At 37.7% G+C, this 6,107-nt stretch overlaps 1 long non-coding RNA gene across 1 annotated transcript; it reads right to left on the bottom strand.

Annotated features, from left to right (window-relative positions):
- Window positions 1-4,613: 4,613 nt before the first annotated feature.
- LOC111491950 lies at window positions 4,614-5,010 on the bottom strand. Its single transcript, XR_002719800.1, has 2 exons — window positions 4,912-5,010; window positions 4,614-4,734 (listed from the first exon to the last, which is right to left on the bottom strand). It is a non-coding gene; the product is annotated as an uncharacterized LOC111491950 (long non-coding RNA).
- Between the last annotated feature and the right edge of the window lie 1,097 nt (window positions 5,011-6,107).

The raw sequence follows: 6,107 nt of genomic DNA, 5'->3' as shown, positions 1-6,107 counted from the left end.
CGGCAGCCATGAAGACTGCCCCTGAGGCGTCAAAGCCAGCAGGGGTGGTGGAGAAGAAGATTAGAGGATTCAAAAGCCATTGAAAAGAAAAGATCGGGGTTGTTAAACCGAAAGGGCTCTGATACCATGTGAATGTTTGATTAATCCACCACTTATGAATGGTGTAAAAGTTATCTTATTTATAATCAAATAAATTACAAGGATATGGAAATAGTAATAAATGGAAATAATAATAAATGGAAAGATACCTATGGTAATAAGGCAAATATCTAATATTTGCCTTATAATAAAATATCAAATATAATATATATGGTAAACTATAATTTATTACTAAATATCCTTAACAGTTACTGATGCATTATTAGTTTGAATCTAATATATGATATGACGTTTAGATTAAATTTTGTTGTACCTAAACCTAAAGTTTGAACGACAAAATTTTCAAACCAAGAATTTCATATACTTTGACATGCACGATAATATTGTAATATACTTACGAGTGATGAGGTCCCCAACCAAAAATAAGTCTGGTAAACTTGGCATAGATTTGTTCATGTCTGTTGGCACCATGTTGTTGTCATTAATAATGTGTGACTTTTACCGCCGTCATAAACATAGCATTACAAGATAGTTTCTATCAACCATTCATGATAGTGCCTCGACATCAGGGCTATCTTATCTGAACTAATTGGTTTGAAGATATTGAAGTTTTAAAATTAATGAGCATTGTTATTCATAAACTTATTTATTGAAATTAAATAAAAGTGAGAGTGTATCATTTCCATTGATACATTAACTCGAAGGCATTGTGAGATCCAAAATACAAGTAAATACCTTGGTCTCGACATGCCCAAGTGCACGTATGATGAACACATTGAAAATTAAGCCAATTCCATTTGTCCGTCCAAAAAACATTCCCACTAACTTGACCATATTTGCTGCTAAAATGACACCAAAATAATGTAGAAATCCAAAAATTTTCTCTAAAGCTCCAGTTGTAATTATCTCCAGTGCGTACTATGTGCTCGCCCAGATCGTCATCTTTTGACTTGCAATGAACCGTTAGAGTTGAAGCAGTCATCTCATTTAAAATAATCACTTTATACCGGACGAACGGTAATTGTAGCTTAGATTCTGCAAAACAAAACCTCATCATATTGTTTGATGTCCAAGCAACCAACACCATTAAACAGAATGTGCTTAGAGACTTCATTTTCTTCTCGAAGATCACTCACCCTTTTCTACAAATGTACTTGGCTTCTATCTCTTATATATATATACATACATATAGCCAAATTAAGGTTGTAAGTAGTTATATTTTAACCACAATTAGTTCAATGTGTGTTCTACATTTTGGTTATTATAGATTATCTTCCATAACATAATGTAAAAGGTATGGTCACCTAAACATACATCATAATTTCAGCACTGGTTTGTTTTTGTTAGCAACTGATTTTGTATTTTATTAGTTCTTTTTAGGTAAATTATTTATGTATTAAAAACATTGATTTAGTTTATTGGTGTTTGTAGGATTATAATGTAAGGAAATGTCTGGGTCTACCTGTGTCCAAATTCAGTTATGATCAACACATTGATCACTAAGCCACCTCTATTGTTCTGGCCAGAAAACATTATTAGTAACCCGCCTATATTTGCTGCTAAAATTTCACCAAAATAATGTGGTTTGCAAAAAATATTTTCTTTAAAGTTCCCGTTGTAATTACCTCTAGAGTTGATGACATGCTCGTCCAAATCGTTACCATTCGACTTGAAGTGAACCATCAGAGATGAATCCGCCACCGTATTCAAAATGGTCTCTTGCCAATTGGACAGTATGGGTTGCATCTTGGATGCTAAGAGTGTAACTTGCACCTTGGATGCTACTAAACACGACTTAATCATATTGTTTGGTTCCAAAGCCATCAATATGATTAAACATAATAGGTTAAGAGACTTTAGGCAAGTACCTATTCAATTAGGCGTATGCCGTTAAACTTTAAACTTAAGTGCAATTGAAAAAGACATTAGAATCAATTTCATGTCTCTCACTTTTACATTAAGGGTGGTGTCAATATTATTCCATTTGAATTACACCGATAACAAAAGACAATTTAATCAATTTCATGTCTCTCATTTTTACTCAGGTCCTGACACAAGGTTAGAATTCTAGCTCTTCTAGAGTGGTATCTCACTGATGGCTCGGGCCCCCCGGAAGGGGGCCTTCTTCGCCCTCCACCTAAGCTCCGCAGGAAAGGGACAGTCTCAGGTAGACAGTTTCTATGGGGCGTAGGCCTCCCAAAAGGTAACGGAGGCGTGCAAAGGTTTCCTCGGGCCAGACAGAGATTGACCCTCGAGTGCAAAGGCAGAAGGGAGTCTTTATTTTCTAGATTTTTTTTTTCTTCAGTTATTTTTTTTTAATGTTCACGGAATCTTTCATTTCCTCCATTAAATTTTTGCTTTTTACTAGGTTTCACTTCTTCTTATTTATTTTAATTATGTTCACCCAATTTTTCTTTTTATCAGTTAAACTACATCTTTGTATTCTCTATTAAATTTTTTTCCTTTTTCATCTATGTATTTATTTGGATAAATTTCCTCTTTTTTCCTTTGCTTCCTCCCTCCTCTATGTATTTATTTTAATGTTGTAATTTTTTTTTTTGTCACGACCCGATTTTCGAGGCTTCGAAAAATCGAATAGTGACTAAAAAGACGAAATTGAATAAAAATAAAAATTTAAAAGAAGATAAAATAGAAGATGAAAATCTAATAATATTTAAATCAGGAAATACAATTATGAAAGAAAAATACAAAAGACTCTAAAAGACAGACAAGGGACTGACGCTCTGGAACGACACTCCTCTGTGACAGTGCAGCTCTCGAACACTTCCTCACCTCGACCGATATCTGAAAAAAAGAAGGGGAAACGGGGTGAGTATAAAAATATACTTAGCAAGCAACCTACTTGTAGGCGGCCCTTAATCGCGTCCAAGTTTAGGAGAGAACCACCAACTATACTCTAGACCTTGGAGTCTCAGTACTCTCAGTATACAGTTTAGGGTGGAAGAACTTAACCTTTGAAGCGATATTCAACGTTTGAGGATGAGGTGTTCCCTCATAACTACATGTACCCCTCGTACAACCCAGCTAGAATTAGTCACTGCATGGTCAACGTCCTTCCACAGGACGAACCCATCATGCAGGTGACCATGACCCACTCGCGTGATCAACATCTTACCATAAGACAAATCCCCATGCAGAGTAGTCGATCTACCACTGAGTAACACTTCCCTAACAAACGTCTCGCCAAGCTCAACAGTACCACACCGGAGTAGGAAGGGAAGAGTAACACCTCCCTAATTGGCGTCTTGCCTAGCTCAACTGTACCACACCGAAGTAGGAAGGGAAGAGTAACATCTCACGAACTGGCGTCTCGTCTAGCTCAACGGTACCACACCAGAGTAGGCAGGGGAGGGTAAGATCTCCCTAACTGGTGTCTCATCTAGCTCAACAGTACCACTGTGGAGTAGGAAGGAAAGTAGAGCATACTCGAACGCTATACTAGATACTGTTGGCTAAGAGGTCATCTCTCTACACCTCGGGGTCCTAATGTGGTTCTCTATATCTCAAGGGTAGTTAAAACTATTGAGTTAGGGGCCCTGGCTTCCAAAGTCACTCAAGCAAGACTCCCAAGTCCATAACAGTTCAGGGTTAAAGGGTCTCTCCCTCTAAGCGTCGCTCACGACACAATAGACCGTAACATCAGGAGGGTCCCCTAACTAAACCCAACTCAATCCCTACAAGAGTTCACCCTAGACATATCACAACACTACAACTTATCAATCATATCATAAGTTCACACAATCATTTAAGAGGAGTTTATGTATGATTAACAACGCATACAATCATAAAGCTCAACGAGGCGGTAACATCCATCAACACCCGGAGTGCAGATACACAAATTCTCCCGTCCGCCAACATAGTATCAACAGATAAAAGCAGTAGTAAGATAGTCCAGCAAGCATACAAACAACGAGTACAAAATCTCACTAGGGCAGCAAGTCCAACAAATATATATTTAATTCCCTAAGTATGGAGGATCATTAGATCTAGCCACCTATGAGTAATTTTCTCCAGCATGTATGCAAAACCAAGCGCACCCTACAAGTATTACTTCCTAAATCCGTATGGTTACTTATTGGAATGAGGCGTGCCCTTCGAAGCTTACTTTTTGGCTAATTAAGAGCTTCAAAACTCTTGAAAGTTTGCTTATAGGTCCTAAATCAAGTTAGACTTAGATCAGTATCAAAACCGAGATGAAAAATAGTCGAACGGAAGTCAAATCGGAATAAAAAGAGTCTCACGCGCTGGTTCACGTGCTGGAGGAATTTCCCACGCGCGCGTACGGACGCCCTGGTTTCCGTCACGTGGCGAGTGCTGACTGGCCCACTAAGAGCCAGGGCGTGCGTTCGAATCTGTATGCACGCGGGTTCCTACGATTTTTCCCACGCTGACGCGTGGCGAACACGGGATGGGTCGGTTGATGGGTTCGGGTCTCGTGCGGGTTCACGGATCTTGTAGCAGGCGTCGGTCTTCAAACCTTACTTGACGCAGTATTTTTTTTGTGATTTTCCTCCGCCATTCCACGCCGGACACGTGTCCCATCTTTCCGGCGACGCGCGGCCCTCTACTTTCCTTACATGCGTCCCTCCACTGTTCGTCTTCTACCTCTCATCTCTGTGATTTTTCAGAAAATCGATTATTTTCTATTTTCTTTGCATTTTCGTATTTCCTTCACGAGATTTGTCGGCCTCATGTCCATCCACATATAGGTATATTTCTTTCTTGTAATTTATTTCTAACCACAGCTATAATAAACTTAGTCCAAAGTTGGCAAGAAACATCAATACTTACATCCTTTGGTGAAAGTGGGAACTCCTATTTCCGATCTAAATCGATCAAGACTTACTTCATGGAATATGATAGCAGACCACTCTAGATTAACATACCTAAATTTCATAATTTAAATCCTCATATTTCTCACAGATCTAAGGAAAATCCGAAAACCAAGTTTCAAGAATTTACTTATGGATTTCCTCCGTTCCATGATGGTTTTGGACGATTCGAGGGTCCATAATGCTTCAGTTCTGTGAAGTATTTGTGAAGAAATCTCCGCCGGAATCGGACTCCTCGTAGCCAGATCGAAAGTGGCTGTTACTTCCAATTCTGTCTACAACCTTCTTCTCTCCATTTTTTTTTTCTTTTCTTTTATTTATCTTTTACTAACCTCCATTTGAGGCTCTTAATGAGGAAGATGGTAGAATGACCAAAATATCCTTCTCGGTTGAATTTGACAATTTTTCATAATTTACCATCATTTTTCATTTTATATATTTTTCCTTGAGTTCTTGAGATATTTCTAAACATTTTTGTCTTCTACCTCGTCTCAAAATTTAATCTCTAATACCCTCAATAAAATCTCATAAGTTCAACTTAAAAGGAAAAAGTTAGATTTTTAAGTTTGTCATCCGGATTCGGGTGTTACATTCTCTTTTTATTTACTCTGTTTTATCATTTTTTCGGTTGAAAATCAAATTTGATTAAAATTGAACCCTTAACTTCATAAAAGATAATGAGCATTTTTATTCATAAACTTATTTATTGAAATTAAATGAAAGTCCGAGTGTATCATTTCCATTGATACATTAACTCGAAGACATTGCGAGATCCAAAATACAAGTAAATACCTTGGTCTCGACATGCCCAAGTGCAGGTATGATGAACACATTGAAAATTAAGCCAATTCCATTTGGCTGTCCAAAAAACATTCCCACTAACTTGTCCATGTTTGCTGCTAAAATGACACCAAAACAACGTAGAAATCCAAAAATTTTCTCTAAAGCTCCAGTTGTAATTATCTCCAGTGCGCAGTATGTGCTCGCCCAGATCGTCATCTTTTGACTTGCAATGAACAGTTAGAGTTGAAGCAGTCATCTCATTTAAAATAATCACTTTATATTGGACGAACGGTAATTGTAGCTTAGATTCTGCAAAACAAAACCTCATCATATTGTTCGATGTCAAAGCAACCAACACGATTAAACATAATG

Source organism: Cucurbita maxima, unplaced genomic scaffold (assembly GCF_002738345.1).
Source record: "Cucurbita maxima cultivar Rimu unplaced genomic scaffold, Cmax_1.0 Cma_Scf00017, whole genome shotgun sequence".
NCBI lineage: Eukaryota > Viridiplantae > Streptophyta > Magnoliopsida > Cucurbitales > Cucurbitaceae > Cucurbita > Cucurbita maxima.
This window is presented reverse-complemented; position numbering and strand designations above follow the sequence as displayed.